Here is a 22,254-nt window from a genome sequence, read left to right on the forward strand (position 1 = left end):
AAAAGAGCTATCAAAAAAACAAAAAGGCGGGGGCAATTTATGGTGTGAGTTGTGTGCAATGGTGTTGGGCGGTAAATGGTCAAAATATCGATTCCAAAATATAGACAAACCAAAATATCAAGTCCAAAATATAGAATGGACAAAATATCGAATGGACAGTATAGACATCAAAATATCGTTTTGAAGGTAAGTAATGTAATATCGATTTTTAAAATATAGACAGTCAAAATATCGAAGTACATAATATAGTTTATTAAAAATATCGAATTTTTAATAATATCGAATTTTTTAAAGTGTTTTTTATGTTAGTATATGTGTGAAAAGTGTATATATTTTTGTAATTTATTTTAAGTAATTCATTTCATGTTATTTAATTATTGTGTAATTTAATTCTGTTGCGGGTTGTGGGTTAATAGGGGAATAGGGTGGGAAGTAATTTAATTATAATTAATTCAATATGTTAATTAATTAATTGGTATTTATTTAGAATAAACTGTTAATGATTTTTTAATTGGTAATTAATTAATTCTTAATTGATAATTATTTTTTATTAATTGATTAATTGATAATTATGTGAATTAAATTAATTTATTTTCAGTAGCGGGTTGTGGGTTTATAGGGGAATAGGGTGGGAAGTAATTTAATTATAATTAATTAAATATGTTAATTAATTAAGTGGTATTTATTTTGATTAAATTGTTAATTAATTTTTAATTGGTAATTAATTAATTCTTAAATGATTATTTTTATTAATTGATTAATTGATAATTATGTGAATAATATTAATTTATTTTCTGTAGCGGGGTGTGGGTTTATAGGGGAATAGGGTGGGAAGGAATTTAATTATAATTAATTAAATATGTTAAATAATTTATTGGTATTTATTTTGAACAAATTCTTAATTAATTTTTAATTGATAATTAATTAATTCTTAATTGATAATTAATTTTTATTAATTGATTAATTGATAATTATGTGAATTATATTAATTTATTTTCACTAGAGTGGGAATAGTAAAATTTACCCCTATGCTATCCAACGCTTTCCCTACTGTTGCGCTCTCTGGAGTAGGAATCGTAATTTTTACCCCTACGCTATCCAACGCTTTCCCTACTGTTGCACTCTCTGGAGTGGGAATAGTAAATTTTACCCCTACGTTATCCAACGCTTTCCCTACTGTTGCACTCTCTGGAGTCGGAATAGTAATTTTTACCCCTACGCTATCCAACGCTTTCCCTACTGTTGCACTCTCTGGAGTGGGAATAGTAATTTTTACCCCTACGCTATCCAACGCTTTCCCTACTGTTGCACTCTCTGGAGTGGGAATAGTAATTTTTACCCCTGCGCTATCCAACGCTTTCCCTACTGTTGCACTCTCTGGAGTGGGAATAGTAATTTTTATACCCCCGCTATCCTACGGTAATAATATTGTGTATTTTTTATTACTATTATATATATATATATATATATATATATGTTTTAACAGATATGATTGTATTTTTTTATTATAAGGTAAATTAGTTATTTAATAATTTTAAGGTAATTTAAGTATTTTTAAGTATATTTTAGCTATTTATTTTTTATATTTTTAAAATTTTACATTACTTTTAAGAAATTGATATTTTTATAATGTATATATATATAAACGAAATTTTGGTTCGATATTTTGGTACTTACCTGTTTGTAGATAGGAATTAGATATTTTGTCTGTCGATATTTTGGAATCTATATTTTGGGTAGTCTATATTTTGTCCCTCGATATTTAGTCAGTGATCCGTGTTGGGGATGACCCTCTCTGCCAGGTCACACCCAAACCTTTTACCTTTACCCTGCACTTTTTGGGGAGAATCTTCAAGCCGCCACATTTGCTTTGCTGCACAGGGACTCTGTGTTCCAGAAAGACCTACGAGGAGGAGGAGCCCAAGGGCATGCCCGAGCAACACGTGCTGCACAGGGACTCTGTGTTCCAGAAAGACCTACGAGGAGGAGGAGCCCAAGGGCATGCCCGAGCAACACGTGCTGGAGAATCTTCAAGGCGCCACATTTGCTTTGCTGCACAGGGACTCAATGTCCCAGAAAGACTCACAAGGAAGAGGAGGAGGAGTCCAGGTGCACGTCTGCGCCACACGTGCTGCAAAGCGCTGTCTGCCTTTCGCGGCACGGGACGTGCCTGTGGGATCACTGACATAATATCGACGTCACAAAAATCGAGAAACAAAAATATCAAGTCAAAAATATCGAGAGACAAAATATCGACTCCCTATCTTCAAACAGGTAAGTACCAAAATATCGACTCCAAAATATCGACTTACAAAAATATAGACTGTCAAAATATCGATTTTTTCAAATGTCTGAAAATTAAGTTAAAACTAATATAGTAATAAATATATTTAATATAAACTTAGAAATAATTATTAAAAAAATGTAATTTTAATAAATAATTTATATAATTAAAAAAATTATATCACCAAAAATAATACATATTACCTACTGGCGGTCGCCAGTAGGTATATATAGTTAGGATTTTTTCCCTATGGGATTTTTGAAAATTCTATGTCTAATAACTTTGGCGTTTGTGGACGGAATTGGCTGAAATTTTCTGGAAAATGGAACATTTTGTTTCTGAGCAGCCCCTGGAAATTTGGGGGGGGTTCGTCAAGGGGGGGCCGAGAAAAAAGGGGGGTCCCAAAACGTGTTTTTAACATTGAGTTTTCCATAGGGCGGTCTGTCGCACTTTTAGCCCGAACGGCTGAATGGATTTGCACGAAACTTGGCAAAATTGTAGAGACTGGTAGCCCGATGTGCCTTTTGTAGGTCTCAATATATGTGCTCCAGTGGATTTTGAGAAATTAACGTTTAAAAAAAGATATATATCTGTAACAGCGGACCGGGCAGCTCCCGGTTCGCGGACCGGGGCGCGTACCAAAACTTCGCGTAGCGAAGCTGATTGGTTATCCGGCGTCTGTAAACATTCCAAACAGTCCGGAGCGGCCGCCATCTTGTCTCTCGGTAGGATTGAGAGACAAAAGGAGGCCAAAACAAAGGTGGAAATAACCATAAGGGGGCATAGTAGATCCTCCCTGACCCCTTAGGTTTAATGTGGAGGCTTTAAAAAATTTTTTTTTGTTTTTTTGCGTGGGTAGCGCCCGGTCCACGAACCGGGAAGCGTTCTGGGCAGCGTACTGCAATGAAAAATGAATGATAGACTTTTCAAATGCTGTATGTTAATTGATTGTTGGTTTTGTTGATTATTTATTTATTTATTTTTTTTTTTTAAGCATTTTTTATTGTGTTTCATAATTTATTAAACTTTCTAACATTTCATTGTCAGAAATTTCATAATTATCGTGGAATATACATTGTAGTCTCTGAGGTTGTAAAATGTCCTCATTTGCAAGGAGGTTATCTACTGCTTGTACACATTGCAGTAGTTCTTGGTCCCAAGTTTCATCCATAAATTCAATCTCATTTGGATCAATGATTTCTGTGTTGGACTCTGGAAGGACAATTTCAAATGAAATTTTTTGTTCGCTTTCCATTTTCCCTGAAATTTGCATTAAAAAAAAAATATATTAGTAGAAGTAGGGCACTGTTGGGATTAATTTTAGATAGGCAGTTTTTAACAGTGAATTTATCTTTGGGCAGTGTATAGTATCAGAGTGGAAGTAGGAATATAAAAAATTGTATCTAAATTTATAAGTACTACAGAGGGATAGTATATAACTAACAGAAAAAGTTTGCCATATTAACTTAAAGTGCACAATATACTTCAGTTTTAAAAATAACAACTTACCTTTAAAAAGAAGTTGAAGTTATTAATGAAAATCCTATTGAAATGTACACCAGGAAGTAGTAGTCAAAATGGCTGTGTTTCCTTCTCTTCCTTTATATATATTCGGGTACATAACCAATCAAATGTCAGGTAAAAAAAGTAGAAAATGAAAGTAACATTTTAATTGGTTGTCAATTCCAACACTTCAGATGTGTTTTGTGAAGTAATTTACCTCACGGTATTTAGAGAGGTCTACAGGCTAAATGGCTAAATGGAATTCCAATCAAATTTGTGAAAATGGTAGGGATTGGTATGTAGTATGAGCTAATCTATATTTGGTGAAATTGTCTCAAGTGGCTTTTGTGTGAACTACTTTCCCACCTTTTTTGATGGTGCGCTTCCCAGGGAGCGACCCGGTACGCGAACCGTTGAGCGCCCCGGTTCGCGGACCTTAAGCGTTCCGGGAGTCCACCATTTTGTGTTTCGGTCGAATTAAGATACAAGATGGAGGGCAAATAATGTTCAGAATGGGTAGAAGGGGGCACGGTAGAGTTATCTTGACCCCCTAGGTTTTCTGAGGGTGGCTGAGGAGGCTTATATGTGCGAAAAAAAAACATTTTTAAAAAAAATTTCGCGAGGTTAGCTCCCGGTTCGCGTACCGGGTAGCGGCCCCGGTAGCGTATTTTGTTGAAAATTAGTGAAAAATGTTAGAGTTAAATAATAATTGTGAGTGATCAGATGTAGGGTAGCTCTGAGAAGAGCTTTTGGGTTTATGGTACATTTAGGTACTTATAAGTAGGTACCAATGCACATTCTTAAATTCAGAGTGAAAATTCTGTTGCCCTCATCTGAGAAGTGAACTCCATCTCCTCTGTAGATATCTTGCATGTAGTAACGCAAGTTATTGTTGTACAGGGAGCCCATTCCATGGTCTCTCATGTAAGCTGAAACAGATTTGTTTACATGCTTCCTCGACTTCTCAATTTGTGGACAAAATTGGTTTGACCACCTCCATTTCTGTCTTTGGCATATATTTGAATATACCAAGGCAGTCTGAGGAAAAAGTGCCATTAATTGCTCAAAGGTGTCCTTTAAAAGCATTTCCAGACCTACACCAGTCAAAGTGCCCAAGTCATTACCTCCACAGTGCACAATTAACAGGTCAGGTTTGGGCAAATGCATAAAGGTTTTCACCAATGGTATCAATTGGTGACATTTTAATCCTCTGTGGCCAAACCACTTAATTTCCACATCTTGTAAATTGAGGTTAGGTAAATTCCTGCTTTCAACGTACCTTTGAGCCCAGTGAATATAACTATGACCAACAATCCAGACAGAAAACATGGTGAGAGAAGGTTCTCCTGCAGTCAGATGAAGTGTGGCAATGAAATGGCAGTTGAAAAAATGAGAGTTTGAAATGAAAAAAACTGTGGAGTTTCTGTGTTCATGAAGCAGTAACAGTGATTGGTGGATTTTGATTGCTGAAAACAAAAAGTTAGGGTGCACGGATGTGTTCTTTGAAAGATGTATTTTGAGTGGTCAATAAAAAATCATTAAATGAAAGAATGCACTGGATATGCAGGTGCACTGAGAGTTCAGAGTTCAATTGCAACATTGTTGTGTGAACTTGCAAACAACAGAGTTCTTCCAGGAGGTGGTTGCCATGCAGATAAAGCAGAAAGGGCAGAGGGGGGATGGGTTTTCATTTGAAAAAAGTGAGGGAAGACTTTTGATTGGGTGACATGAGAGATATGTGTGAAGAATTACAGCATTTCTGTGCTTTTCATAGCTGCAGACTCTGGAGTGCATACCTTTTGTTCTGCTGCAGACAAATTGGTGTGTTTCTGAGACTGTTTTCAAACTCAAAGTATTTGCTAAGGTGAGAAAATATTTCTTTACTTTAGATAGAGAATAGTGTGCTTTAAGGAGAAAATTATGATTTATGTGGCGCAAATTGCTTGTAAATATGCTCTCACATGTGTATGGAAAATTTTGATTTTGAATGTTTGTGTTACATAGCCATGTTAAAAGTGACCCAACCATGCTGGAAAGGCAATCAAAAAATGCTTTCATGTGTTTTATTGACATTTTAAGTCATTTTCCCATGTGCAGTAAATTTTATAATTAATAAAAAGTAAAAAGGTAAACCGTTTAATATAAAAATAAAGACACCTTCAAAAACAGGTTATGTGTAGTGTCTTCAATAAAATATTAAAATATGTTCATAAAATTAGATCAGATTCACATATAAAATAGCATAGGTAACATAAATATAAATGTCATTTCTTTTCTGGTATTTCTGTATTGTAAGATTGCCAATGACTAAAAAATCTTCAAATTAAAATGTCAAGTAGTGTGTTAAGTTTTTGATCACTGTTACTGATTTACTGTTTGGTAATAATGTTTATTAACATTTTTTATTATATTTTTCCTCAGATTCAACTGCAGATCATTTCAAGATTTCAACATGCCTACAATACAAAGACAGATAAAGGCTGCAAAACGTCAAAGACAGCAGGTGAAAACAAAAACCCAGCAGTCCTCTAACAAAAAGATTTCTCAAGACACGAAGAAAGCACCGGGTAAGAGCTCTAAATATTTCATAAGAAATATTTGTAATAAAAAAAATATTACTACAGAAAATGTTTCAGTCCATAACACGAGAAGGAAATCAAATGGAAAGAAAAGGACAATGAAAAATGTTACTGCTAGAGCAAGAGATAAATCTGTGCATGATAGTAGAAGGAAACAACAGTTTAGGGAGATTCGTAAACGAATGTTCCGCAACAGGATAATTGGCAATTTGTTAAAAAATATTAAGAAAGGTCAACAGAAACTATTTTTTTATGAGAGAAAAAAAAAAGTTGAGAAAGTTATTGATCAGGCATTTGAAATTAAACGTAAGTTATTTATTTTGATAATCAATAGAATTAGGAAGCTAAACAAGGCAATTTTTGATTTCAAAAGAAATAGTAGATGGAAGAGAATAGTTAATCGTAGTAATTTTTGTGAAGTTTTTTCTGGAGAATGGATGCATAGTTCAAGCTGTGAGGCATTTTTTAATGAGGAGAGTTACTTCCAGGATAATGATTTGGTGCATGCAGTTGACACCAGTGGTCGTGCTTATGAAGTGAAAGATGGTTGTCCAGTTGAAAAAGAAAAACTTGTGACAACAGAGGCAGAAGAGGTGTTAGATAATGAGGTTTTAGGAAGACGTGCTAAGGGTCCTGTGTACACCTGGAAGTGTAGTAGTATTTGCAGTGTGCGACAGGATTCCATCAATTTGCTTTGTGATTTCGTACGGTCATTTAACAAAAAAAGTTTGAAGCAGAAAATGATGTTGTTGCAAGAATTAGATCCCTGCAGAGTAAGAGAAGTGACAGGTTTGCATGGTCATTCACTGGCTTGTCTTTCCAGGAGAGTATGCCAGAGTGTTTTTCATCATTTCAGGATGCTAGCAGTGCATCATAATAAAGTGAGGAAATTAGTTAGAATGTTGTATTATGCTAAGAGTCCAGCAATTATGCTTAAACAATTATGCGCTGCTCTTTTGCATGGTTCTGAAATAGATGTGAAGAATATATGTGAAGAAATTGAGTTTTGTTACTTTGGAAGTAAAGAGGAGAATGTTGAAATTGAGCAAGAAGTAGAGGGTCATGTGGAAGATAGTGTACAGGTTTCCAGTACAGATAATTTCCAGAGGGAAATTGCGACGTTTGAGGTGAAATCAAGTGAGAGGCCTAATTTCACTTGTGTGTGTTGTCGACGCACTTATTATAAGAATCAGACTAAGTTAGTGGATTTATATGCAAAAAGTGAAAGGGAAAATAATAGTGAATGGAAGGATTTTGCAACATACTTGATGGTAGAAAATTGTTTTGATTTGGGATTGGATCAACGTGTGTGTACTTATTGTTGTAACAAATTAAAACAAAACCAGATGCCTGCTAGAGCAGTTCATAATAATCTGGAATTGGTTGAGATTCCTTCTGAATTGAAGGACTTAAATACTTATGAATCTATTTTGATTCAAAGTATCCATCCCTTTCAGGCTATTGTAAGAATGGAGCCAAAGACAGGGAAATTGCCTCCATCAGATTTACAGAGAGGATTAAAGGGAAGAGTTGTTTATTTGCCTCTAGATTTAAAAAAAAACATTAACACAATTGGAGTAGAAAAAGTGGAAGAGGAACCTCTGGTTATCTTAGTTAATGGGGTTCCGACAAAGAATAAGAAAATATGGCAAGATTTAGTAGATGTTAGGAAAGTCAAAAAGGCAACATTGTATTTGAAAAAAAATAATAAATACTACAAGAATGTATACGTTGCAGAAGAGGAAGTAAGTGAGGAAGAGGATAGCGATTTGTGTGCTGGTCAAATTGAGAAAGTAGAACCCTCTACTAGTGAAGAAATATATGAACATTATAGTGTTCATCCTTTGCATTCCAAGGAAGTCATGGGGAATGCTATTGAGTTGTTTCAAATGAAACAAGCCAAAGGGAGTCCCATTAGTGTTTGGGAGGAAAGTTTGGAAGCTCGGTGTTTCCCACAGCTTTTTCCAACAGGTCAGGGAGGAAGATATGATGAGCGACCTCATCAAATTCCTGCTTCTGAATACCGGACTTTGCGATTGTATGCAGGAGATGCTAGGTTTCGACAATGCATTCCTTATTTGTTTCATCTCCTGTTTGAAAGCGATCTGTCTGGACTGTCATATGCAGTGAACCACATCTTGAAAAGTGGTATACACATGCAAAACATCTCGGCAAGTGACTTTATGGATAAAGTCAATGTCCAAGATAGTATTTTGGATTCTCACCTGATTAATCTCATGGCGTGTCAGCGTGGTACTAATGAGTACTGGTACCGTCGTCATGGTGATTTAAAATGTATGCTGAGGAACTTAGGTACTCCCACATGGTTCCTCACTCTGAGCTGTGCCGAGTATGGCTGGGAAGACTTACTTGAATTTCTACGAGAGGCAAATGCTAACGTAGATAACATCGAATTCAAGACACCCGGAGAACTGTGCTCTTTGGATCCAGTCAATGTATGTAGGTACTTCAATCATAGATTTGAAGCTATGATGTCTTTCATCATGAATAAGAAGAATCCACCTCTTGGAGAGGTGTTGGATTTCTTCTGGAGAAAGGAGTACCAAGCAAGAGGTGCTCCTCATATACATATGTTGCTGTGGATCAAGGATGCACCTAAATTTGGAACGGATCCAGAAGACTCAGTGATGAGTTTCATCCAACAGTATTCTACGTGTGCTGTTCCAAACGCAAAGGAGAAGAAAAGCCTAAGAGAAAAAGTTCTGCGTTTCCAAAGCCATCGATGTGGAAAGTACTGCAGTCGTAAATTCCGAAACAAGGACAAGTTCTACACCAAATGTCGTTTCGGCTTTCCACGACCGGTGATTTCTAAAGGAAGAGTAAACAGTTTGATGTCTTCGTTGCGACACAATGTCATGAAGAAATCACCTAAAAACACTTACAATTTGAAGAGGAACGAAGAGTCCAAGTACATCAACGACTACAACCCGGTGATTTTGTCCATGTGGAATGCTAACATGGATATACAGTTTGTGGCTGATAACTGTATGGCTGTGGCGCGGTATGTGACGTCTTACATCACCAAAAAAGAGAAGACAGAATTGAAGGATATGTGGGAGGACATTTCCCATGAAAAGAGCCTCAGCAAGAAGTTGTACAGTTTCAGTCTGAAGATGTTGTCGCATCGAGAAATCGGAGCGTACGAATGTTCTGACCGGTTGTCTTCAGCAAGTCTCTATGCCAAGTCCAGGAGTATCGTTTGGGCGAGTCTTGGTCTTGCTGCAACGCGTAATCGAGTTCTCAAACCTGTGCGGGAAATTGAGTATTTGGCGGAAAAGGAGCCAAACAGTACCGACATTTTGAAGACCAACATGTTGGATACATATTATCCAAATCGAAGCAGTCACCTCGAGAATGTTTGTCTGTATGAGGTTCTGCAAAATTACATATTCAAGAGGAACATCAAAGAAGATACTGAGAAAGGAGTGTATGCTGTAATAGGAAGTGAGGGATGTCTGGTCAAGCAAAGAAAATGCCACTTGGTAAACCATCGAAAATTGAGTGGCGAATCTCCTGAAAAAAAGGAGTTTTTCTATTTAGCACTTTTGCAACTTTTCAAGCCTTGGCGTGCAGAAGAGGAACTGCTTGGAGATTTTCTCTGTTACGAAGACTCTTTCAATGCCGCCAAGGAGACCATAGAATGTCCTGCTTTTCCCAAATATGTAGAAATGTTGAATGCGGAAATTGAGCAGGAAGCAACAATTGCAGCCGAGATTGCCAGAGACAGTTCTCAGGACAGTCAGAGTTCTGCTTCATTGAGTCAGGATCCACTAGGAGGACCTGTTATCGAAAATGAAGCTGCCACTGCTATGAATGAAGTGGAAAGAGCCATGGCACATTCTCAAGAGGATGCGGTTAACTTAGAAGAGTTGGAAAGGCAACTCAACGTTGAGCAGAGGAAAATATATGACGAAGTTACCATGCAAATTGATCATGGATTAAGTCATGATAAGAAAGAGTGCTCATGTACGTCGTTGAAGCCTGTCCGACTGTACGTGAGTGGAGAAGCGGGAACTGGAAAAAGTTTCCTCATTAAAGCAATTTCATGCTATTTGCAGGAAAAGACAGAGTCATCGCTGTCTTGTGTTGTCACTGCTCCAACTGGACTGGCAGCACATAATATTAAAGGGATTACTTTACATCGTTTACTGATGCTGCCAGTGGAGCATGACAACAAATTAGAATATCATAAGCTATCTGGAGATGCTTGTTTTGAAGTTTCAAGAATCTTGGGGAAAATGAAACTTCTTATCATTGACGAAGTAAGCATGGTTTCCAATGTCATGCTTGCCTTTGTGCATTTGAGGATGCAAGAAGTTCTCAAAACAGAGTATGATGTGTTATTTGGTGGCAAACACATCATTGTTTTCGGAGATCTTTTGCAGCTGACACCAGTGAAAGGGCAACCTGTGTTCAAAATGCTCACGCATGAAGATACCAGGAAGTGCCTAGGCAGCATTGGCAACGTCAATATATGGTTAAACTTCAATTATGCTGAACTGCATGAAAATATGCGTCAGGCGAAGGATGAAGTTTACAAGACTATTCTACAAGATGTTAGAATTGGAAAAGTGACTGAGCATGGGAAAGAAGCTTTACATGCACGATTACTGTCAAATTTATATCCAGAACAAGATGTTGTGCCTGAGAATATTTTTCAGAAAATTACTGAAAAGAAATCTGGAATATGTTTGATGCCAACTCTTGCAGAATGTGCCAAATTTAACAACAAAATGTTGCATTTAGAAAAGCAAGAGATTGTGAAACTGGAAATTATTGATAGAGTAGAGCATATGGGATCAACAATTATTTTGTCTGAGAATCTGAAAACAAAATTGGATTCATTAGAGAAGAGTATATCTAAACCTGCAGGTTTTGAAAAGACTCTGAATGTGTGCTTGAACTGCCGTATAATTTTAAGAAGGAATTTACATGTTGAAAGAGGTCTGGTAAATGGATCAATGGGTAATGTTGTTGATTTTGTGAAATACAGAAATAGAGATGGAATTGAATTTTTAAAAATTAAATTTGATGGCATTGAGGAAGTACAGCTAATTGCTCGTTGTTCTGCTAGATTTTTGCTTGTAAAAGACTTATATGTTCGCCGTAAGCAGTTTCCTGTTTGCTTGGCATATGCGGTGACAATCCATAAATCGCAAGGTTTAAGTGTAGACAGTGCATTGGTGAATATTGGCAGTTCTGTGTTCAAGGAGGGTATGGCATATGTGGCATTGTCACGAGTTAGAACTTTATTGGGATTGTACTTGATTGAGTGTGATGTCACAAACATTTGTGCAGATCTAGATTGTGTTAAGGAATACAATAGGTTAAGAAGAGAGTATGCGCCACATTTGCCTCAGTTTCCTTTGTTTGAGAAACGTCTGGTAGGCCGGAAACGAAGAAATGAGAACAATACTGGGGAGGTTATAGCAAAAAGACAAAAAGTGAATGAACCTAAAATTACAAGCAGAAACAAAAAGGATTCTGTTGAAGATGTTGTTGGTTTTCAGTTTGAAAACAGTTCTGGTGTCAACTGCTATGCTAATGTAGTAATTAATGTTTTGTTTTCTCTAAAAAATGTAAAAGAAGAGATTGTGGTCAATTCTGATCAAAGATTTTGCGGTTTGTTAAATTCTGTGTTAGAGAAATGTAGCACTGATAGAAGAAACATAGAAAGTGTGTCTGAAATTCGAAATCTGTTAGACAGATGTTCAGGCCAAACACAATTCTCTCAAAATATTCAGCAAGATTGTCAGGAGTTTTTAATGTATATGCTTGATGTATTACATGCTGAAGGTGTAGATGTAGACCAGCTGTTTGGGCTTTCTTATCAATGGCAGCATGACTGCGAGAACTGTATGATATCAAGTACTACTAGTGTAGACTCAGAAAGATTTATATATTTAACTTTACCAGACAGTAAATTAGTCTCCTTTAATAAGCTAGTAAAAGCTGCTAATCACAACATGGAGTGTAGCCAATGTAAATCTGAAATGATGTCCACATTATTTATACGAACATATGGCCAGTACGTCATTTTAATGTTCCAACGATGTAGGCCTGATGGAACAAAATTGACAACTTTAATAAAAAAATTTGTAGCTTCGCAGTTGTCAATATCAGGAAGGACTTTTGTAACTACAGCAATTATATATCATGACGGCCCTTCAATATCATCAGGACATTACACAGCTTATTTAAAGTCTAGAAATAGCTGGTCATTCTGCAATGATTCTGTTTTAATTTTCAAAAAAAAATTGCTGTATGACCTTAAAAACTCTTACCTGGTGTTTTTAAAACCAAAATTTTAGGGAAATAATCTCGGGATGTGCTCTATGGAATTTCAAGAAGTTCTAATGGCTCCTACACAATTTGGCCTTGAGGATAAGTGTAGTTCAGAGACATAACTTCTAATCATAGGACTGGACATCATGGAGATATATGTGCACTTTGAATGAGTTCAGAAAAACTGTTTCTTTTTATAAGCTAATTGAAGCAGCCAATCAAAACATGGAGTAGAGGGAATGTAAGTCTGCAATGTTGTCTACTGTTTTACATTGCTTTGTGATTAAAAGTGATGTAGAGAATTAAATAATTGTTGTAGTCATAGAGGTAGTGTAAGTCTGCTTCATATTAAGCAGTATCAGTGTCATAGGAAATGTAGAACATGACTGAGCAAGAAGGGGAAGATATTACTATTCCTGGATTGTGAAAATGATCTTCAACATTTTAATTCTGAAAGTTGCGGAAATGCCAAATGATGGGATTGGCTAACAAGAAATCCAAGAGTTATACATGGCTCTGACCAGATTTGGCCTTGTGGAATCTTGTGGTAGAGAGCAAGAAGTCATTTATTGTATGTAACGTGTTTTTAAAAACGATGGAGATTTTCTTTCAGAAAGTGGCGGGCTGAAAGTAATAACAGCACAAAAGAGTGTAAGCTGTTCATAGGACATCCTTGGACGTCATGGAAAGTAAGTTAACTTTAAGGAGTTCTGAATTTTCATTTCTGATGTTGTATGGGTTTTTTAAACACAATCATTTTGATTGTGTTTTTTTTTCCCCGCTGTTACATGATGAATACCTTCAAGTCACTGTTTTTAGTGAATTTTGATACATTCTGAGAACAGCAAAAATAAACCATTTAACATGTATAATTAATTCTGTACTGTTTGCATTTATGATGTATATGTAGAACTGTGTAGGAGGCATGGAGAAGGTGAGGCTTCTGTAAGTGTCAAAGTTGTTGCATGCAGTGCTGCACTTCTGCGTATTCTTTCATATGCTAGACTACATCTGCACAATGAGATACCTAAGCAAAGGAAACACAAGTGATGTGATTGTGAAATGAGCAAAATAAATTGCATGTATTTCAATTACATCACCTGTGTTTCCTATCATTACGAATCACATTGTGCAGATCAAGTTTAGGTCTGTCCAGGGAAACATAGGAGGTTTGGACTTTGTTGAAGATTGCAGTGGACATGACTCACTTCATTGGTAGACCTTCACATGTATTATGTCCTCTATTCTCTTCAACAACTCGAAATTTCATCTGCAACCCTGAGTAGGCCTCACCTGAAACACAACTCTGGATAGTAGACATCTTATTGGCATCCTGAAGCAATTATTTTAAATTTTAGTGTCTTGCGACACTTTTCTGAGACAACAGCAATGCAAAAGATGCACCATGTTTTAAGATAGGCCTCACTTCATCTGCATCAAGATAGTGTTAGTTTAAAATGTATATCTTTAGGACTGTGTAGCTTCTGTAAGTGTCAAAGTTATTGAAAAACTGTTTGTCCTTCAATCTTTGCCCTTGTCTTTTGTAATTTTTTAATACATGTTTTTATATTTTTCAAATGTTTGTTCTCTCTTTCACAGATTGAAAGTATAAAAATAAAAAGTGAGGAATTTAACGACAATTATAAGGTAAGTATTTTGTACTCTTTTCGTTACATTTCTATCACATTGAACTACTATTAGTTCCACTGCTTCATTTCTTTAATCCTCAGTTTCCTGCCTTTGCTACTTCCCTCATTCCTTTCTCTATTACCTACTTACTCAACTCCTTCCACTCTTTTTCTCAGTCCCTCTCTTCTCATAGTTCCTCACTCTTGTTCACTCACTCCGTCTCTATTACTCTTAGTGTCTTTGACTGATCACTGTATCACTATTTGTTCATAATGCTTTCTCTGTGTAGTTGAAGCACACTAAGGGGCATATTATGAATGCAGCCAATAAAATTATTGCTCTTTTTATTGGCAGAAAACTGGTGCAAAAGCGGCTTTAGCGGCAGTTTTCTGCCGCAAAAGCAGCTTTAGCGACACATTTCTGCCGATAAAAGCTGCAAAACTTTTATTGCCTATGTTGATAATATGCCCCTATGTTATTTACATTAGGGCTATATTGTCCAGTATAACAATCAAAATTGCTCTCCAAAGACACCAGGCAAAGCAGACGCTCCCTCAAACAGATCACCAAGCGCAATTTACCCTACTTACAATCTAGCCTGTTCTCTGTCGAGACTTTAGCAATCTTTAGAGCACAAGATAAGATTTTTTTACATGGAAGAGCCATACGTATTGCAATTCTACTTAAGAAACAAGCATTGGCATAGACAATAGGTCTCGCCTTTGGGACCTTATACGTGTTTAGCCATGCAACAGTTGATGTTGCTGCACCAAGGATATTATGCTGCATAACTAAATACTTAGAAGGTCCCAAAGTCGATACCTATTGGCTATGCCAATGCTTGTTTTTCTTTCACTTCGTTATCTATTTTGTTTTTCACAATTATACCCTCTTCTGTCTGTTCTTTGGTAAATAGATCTATTAAACAGTATCTCTTCTTTACTCCCTATAGCTGTTTTTCTTGAAACATCACTCTTTGTTTACTTTCCTTATACTTACTCTTTTTTTAAAAAAAAAAAATTTTTTTGGTTAGCTCCCGGTCCGCGTACCGGGAAGCTAACCCGGGAGCGAACCAAAAGAAAGAGAGCTTGCCAGAGTGCTAAACATTGTAGCAATTTTTTTGGAAAGGGAAGGTAGTTCTGAAAAGAACTTTTTTTTTATATTTTTGTTGTTTTATATTTTTTTTGTATTTTTTGAACATTTTTTGTTTTTTTTGTATTTTTTGAACGATTTTATATTTTTTTTGGTTTTTTTGGGGGGGGGGGAAACAACAAAAAACAGGCGTTGAAAAGGGCTCAACAGGAGCAAAAAAAATTTACTGGGGGCGGTTAGGGCAATCATGGTGTTCATACGCCAGGTTCAGTGCATTGATGCTCATGTTGCCACAAGCTAATAATGCACGACAGCGCATACATAAGTGTATCATGTTCCCAAAATTGGGTTGGATATTTGGCACAGTTTCCCGTGCCTCCTCTGGTGATAAAGAAACCGATGTTGTTGGTCTCGTCACAGGAGTTGGTCGAGGATTGTCCATCATATCCCTTAATTCCGCCCGGCTGTAATTTAAGGGATGTTTCCTCGTCATGTGCCTATGCATGGTATGATTACCGTAGCTGTATTTTTTGTCCGTCCCTCTGGACAATTGTTCCTTGCATATGAGGCATGTTGCGTACCTGGCATTGACCTTTTTTTGGCCACGAGGGATGGAAAAAAACTGCCAGATGAAACTGGGTTTCTTTCTTGAAACCCGGGGCAACTCTTCAAGAAATTGTGGTTGTTCTCCCTCCTCATCCATCTCTTCATCTTCCTCCTCAGTGTTGGTAACCACCTGGGGAGGTGGTCCTCTCTTCCCATGAGGAGGTGGAGGTGGTGGTGGGGGTGCACCAGCTGAAGCAATCAGTGAAGCCATTTTCATACAATCAAAATAGGTCTTCCAAGAAGCAAAATAGGTCTTCCTCTCACAATAATGAAAGTCAGAGTGAGGAAAGAAGGAGTGGTTTTCATCATTTGGAAAAAACAATACTTCTCAACCAATGAAAAGTGTTATTTTTAGGTCACCTGACCTAGCCTTCCATAATTATGAAACTAAAAGTGAAATGAACCAATGAAAAGCTTTATTAACAAGTCACATGACCTCTAACGCTCATGTTACGCGCTGCGGAACGCTCCCCGGTTAGCTTCCGGTTCGCTGCGCTTCGCGCCTCGGTCCGCGCCCCGGGACACTTCCGGGTGCGCTAACGCGATACGTCACAAGACGCATTTCGCGGCAACGCGATACGTCGCGCTTTCGCGCCGCGGATCGCTTCCGGGGAGTTGCGTTTCGCGCCTCGGTCCGCGCCCCGGGGCACTTCCGGGTGCGCTAACGCAGTACGTCATAAGACGCATTACGCGGCAACGCGATACCGTCACTATGTTGATTTGTTACCGGTTCGCGGACCGGATCGCGGAATCGAATTGAGCTAACGGGAAGCTTCCCGGTTAGCGGACCGGGAGCGAAACAAAAAAAATATAAAAAAAAAATTATTAATAAACATATAAAATATATTTTTGGATTTAAAGAAGAATACATTTTACTTCTGTAGATATTAGCTTTTAAAAAACCAATGAAATTCACTGAAAAAACCATAGGTTATAGACCATATATAGTTAGGAATTAGCATTTACAAAACCTTGAAAATTCACTGAAAAAACCATAGGTTATACACCATATATAGTTAGGAATTAGCATTTAAAAAACCTTATTTTACTCACACAAAACCATTGAAATTCCATATATAGTTAGTTGTACTAACTATATATCGCGCACCCGCAATCCACTGCTGATGATGTCACATATTACATCATTCATGACATGGTCAGTGACATCACTGATGACATCACTGATGACATCTCAAATGACATCACTGATGACATCACTGATGACATCTCAAATGACATCACTGATGACATCAATGATGACATCATCCAGTTACTGTGTGTTTCTGTAAAGTTAAAATATGTCTTACATATTTAAGAATGAGTGGATGTATAAATGTCTGGATGGAGGATTTATTAGGTGCATGACTGACTGTATGAGTGAGTGGTTAAATGTGTCTCACTGAGTGCATGGGTTAGTGACTAAACTGTCTCAATTTGTGCATCATTATGTTTGTTGTTCTATAAACTGCTGCATGTGTTGATCATTAGCTATATGATTAACTATATGCGTTATTGATTGGTTGCCTACGTATTTGTATGGGAGACTGAGAGTGTGTATGGGTGGCTGGGAGGTGTATGACTCTGTGCATAGATGTGTGAGCAGTTGATTCACTAGATGTATGGGTTCAAAAGTGCATGTGGAAACAGCTGTATGGGCGGTTGACTGTGTGCATGAGTGTATGGGTGAGTGAATGGATATCTCAGTGCTACATGTAAAAGTAAGTACATATGTAAAACACAGTACATGTGAGAGTTGACATATATAAATAACTGTGCATAAGAGCCAGTGAATGTGTGAGTGGCTGTATGGATCATTGTGAACTTGTATCAGGGATTGTATAAGAGAGTAAATATGTGTTAGTATATCTTTGAATAAGTAAGGTGTGTATAACTGTATAGTTGAGAAAATGGATGTGTGATTGATTCTTTGCATGACTGACTAGGTGTGTGTGTAACTCTATGGATGAGTGACAGTCTGTGAGTGTCTGTTTACACTTACTGTATCTAAGGTTATATTAGAGTCTGAAGAGCTTCATCGTATTATCACATGAATGATGTCATCAGTGATGTCATCAGTAATGTCATTTGAGATGTCATCAGTGATGTCATCAGTGATGTCATTTGAGATGTCATCAGTGATGTCATCAGTGATGTCATTTGAGATGTCATCAGTGATGTCATCAGTGATGTCACTGACCATGTCATGAATGATGTAATATGTGACATCATCAGCAGTGGATTGCGGGTGCGCGATATATAGTTAGTACAACTAACTATATATGGAATTTCAATGGTTTTGTGTGAGTAAAATAAGGTTTTTTAAATGCTAATTCCTAACTATATATGGTGTATAACCTATGGTTTTTTCAGTGAATTTTCAAGGTTTTGTAAATGCTAATTCCTAACTATATATGGTCTATAACCTATGGTTTTTTCAGTGAATATATATATATATATATATATATATATATATATATATATATATATATATAAAAACATATTATTAAATAAACATATATAAAAATTTTAGCGTAGCATAGAAAATGGTTAAAAATGATTGTTACAACTATAGTGAGTTCAACATTAGCAAAAGTGTTGGATAGCGTAGAGGTAAAATTTACTATTCCCACTCCAGTGGGTGCAACAGTAGAGAAAGCGCTGGATAGCGTAGGGGTTAAAATTACTATTCCCACTCCAGGGATGTATGACGTTACAACGCATACTTTTACAACGCCTACCATTACAACAAAACTTTTACAACGCAAAAACTTTTACAACGCATACATTTACAACGCAAGATTTTACAACGCATATACCTTTACAACGCATACCATTACAACGTAAGTATTGGTAAGTATATAATAATTTTTTGAATATCAAATAATTAAAAACATTATAATATAATTTAATTTTATTTAATTTTATTTATTAATTTAATTTAAATGTAATTTTACTTTATTTTTACAAAGTACCCCTGTACCCCAAAAACCCAAAACTGACCCTGAACCCTAAAAATACCCCTTTACCCAAAAACTGAAAACTGACCCTGAACCCTAAAAATACCCCTTTACCCAAAAACTGAAAACTGACCCTGAACCCTAAAAATACCCCTTTACCCCAAAAAACTGAAAACTGACCCTGAACCCTAAAAATACCCCTCTACCCAAAAACTGAAAACTGACCCTGAACCCTAAAAATACCCCTTTACCCCAAAAACTGAAAACTGACCTTGAACCCTAAAAATACCCCTTTACCCAAAAACTGAAAACTGACCCTGAACCCTAAAAATACCCCTTTACCCAAAAACTGAAAACTGACCCTGAACCCTAAAAATACCCCTTTACCCCAGAAACTGAAAACTGACCCTGAACCCTAAAAATACCCCTTTACCCAAAAACTGAAAACTGACCCTGAACCCTAAAAATACCCCTTTACCCAAAAACCCAAACATATAACATTTTAAAAATAATTATATACTTACCAATACTTACGTTGTAATGGTATGCGTTGTAAAGGTATCTGCGTTGTAAAAACATGCTTTGTAAATGTATGCGTTGTAAAACTTTTTGCGTTGTAAAAGTTTAGTTGTAATGGTAGTGCATAGTAAAAGTTGCGTTGTAAACGTTGCATACCCACTCCAGTGGGTGCAACAGTAGGGAAAGTGTTGGATAGCGTAGGGGTTAAAATTACTATTCCAACTTCAGAGAATGCAACAGTAGGGAAAGCGCTGGATAGCCTAGGGGTATAAATTACTATTCCCACTCCAGTGAGTGCAACAGTAGGGAAAGTAAATACTTCATATATAAATATAATTAAGAGAAATATTAATACCAATTACAATTAATTACCAATTATATTTAAATTAATTACCAATTAATATTTAATTAACAATTAATTAAAAATAAATACCAATAAATGAAATAACATATTAAATTAATTATAATTAAATTACTTCCCACCCTATTCCCCTATAAAGCCACAACCCGCTACAGAAAATAAATGACTAAAAATAACATTTTTATCAAATAATCAATTAAAATTAATTACCAATTATAATTTAATTAATTACCAATTAATATTTAATTAACAATTATTTAAAAATAAATACCAATAAATGAAATAACATATTAAATTAATTATAATTAAATTACTACCCACCCTATTCCCCTATAAACCCACAACCCGCTACAGAAAATAAATTACTAAAAATAACATATGTATCAATTAATCCATTAAAATGAATTACCAATTATAATTTAATTAATTACCAAGTAATATTTAATTAACAATTCATTAAAAATAAATACCAATAAATTAAATAACATATTAAATTAATTATATTTAACTTACTTCCCACCCTATTCCCCTATAAACCCACAACCCGCTACAGAAAATAAATTACTAAAATAACATATTTATCAATTAATCAATTAAAATTAATTGCCAATTATATTTTAATTATTTACCAATTAATTTTTAATTAACAATTAATTAAAAATAAATACCAATAAATTAAATAACATAGTAAATCAATTATAATTAAATTACTTCCCACCCTATTCCCCTATAAACCCACAACACGCTACAGAATTATATTACACAAAAATAAAAAAATATTAACTTACCTTATTTTCGATATTTTTGTTGTCTATATTCTATCTAGTCGATATTATGTCATTCTATATTTTTGACTTCGATATTATGTCTAGTCGATATTAAAAACTCGATATTATGTCTAGTCGAAATTAAAAACTCGATATTATGTCTGTTCACCGTGCCTGGGCAAAGCATGGAGGAGGCTTGGCTGGGCCACCCCTCTTGATACTCGAACAGGGGTCTGAAGCCTGAAGTTGGATTTGTATTTGGTGGAGACTTCGGAGATATTTGGCAAGTGGGTCCACATGCAAAAGGATCCTGTGGGACATCATTACCACATCCCAGTGCAAGCAGGTAGGAGAAGGATTCACGTCAGCTTGGGTGTTGGCCAGGAAGGATCCAGGTTTTGGTCCGGCCTGAACTACAGAGCAAACCTGTTTAATCACTGGAGTTGGTTTTACTCATTGGGAGCCTCCCCCTGAAAGTATTGGGAAAAGGCAAATGAGCGGCTGTAGTTGGTTCGGTGCCTCCAGCTTCCCCTATGGAGTTCTTTTAAGAGCTGCAGTGGTGCCCACCAGCTCTCTCGTTCCCCTGTCCCATGCCCTCAATTTAGTTCACCAAGTACATCAAGGGCTAGTGCTGACCAGCCTGTAGAGTATGAAGAACATGCTAGGACTGCTCTGCAAGACGCAGACTCAGGCCCCACAACCTCATGTGTAAGATCAAGTTTTTTAGGGGCGGACGTAGGATCTGGTCCCGGTGGAGAGGCAGTCCAGAGTCTGGAGCCCGAATCATCGCGTTCGATCATTCTTGCAAGAGAGCGGAGTTTACTGATCAGATCAGGAGCACTCAAGCAGGGGCAGGTATGGGAGCCAAAGGGAAAGGTCCTCCGACTGCGAGCAAAGCAAAATGCCCAAGGGCATAGGAGGTGGTGCAATGTGCAGACAATCTGCTAATTGTAACCGAGGAAGATTTGGCAGCAATGATGGGTGGTTGGCAGAGAACATTACTGGCGAGCATAGACCTTAAATTAGACCCCATCAGGCAACGGTTAGCCACACGGGGTATGGTGGCTTAGTGGACTAATGCATCCACTGCAGGGGTCTGTCTTAGACCTCATAGTTACAGTCTCAAATCCCGGTGGGTCCACTCAGTCTTTCATCCATCCGAGGTCATTAAAATGAGTACCATTGAGTTGGGTAACAATAAACATCTGTTATTCAGCTCCTTAAGACTCTTGGGTGATAAGTGCGCTTTACAAATGCACGTGGTGTGTTACAATAGAATCGGAGCTCTGGAGGATAGGTCAGCACACTCCTGTGGAGGATCAAATAACACAGTGTAGGACCGGGGGTGCGTCCTACCCTCGAAAGGATAGAGCCAGTGCACATGGGTCCAGTGGGCAGATGCCTTTATCCTCTTCAAATGCTGTGCAAAGTAGCGAACCCCTCCCTCCCGGCCACAGGTAAACCATCTGATGGTAGACTCTTTGGTTCTATCAGCGGTACCGGAATCTCAGTGCCCAAAAGCCCATCCTTGCTCCGGGTCATCTAAAACATCATGGGGTGAGTTACCAAGGGGAGGGGCGGGGGGTCTTGCTTGGAGAGCCAGGCAGCAGACCTCACAGGACTAAATCAGACTGTCTTACATCTCCCCCCG

Source organism: Lissotriton helveticus, chromosome 5_1 (genome assembly GCF_964261635.1).
Source record: "Lissotriton helveticus chromosome 5_1, aLisHel1.1, whole genome shotgun sequence".
In the NCBI taxonomy this organism is placed as follows: Eukaryota; Metazoa; Chordata; class Amphibia; order Caudata; family Salamandridae; genus Lissotriton; species Lissotriton helveticus.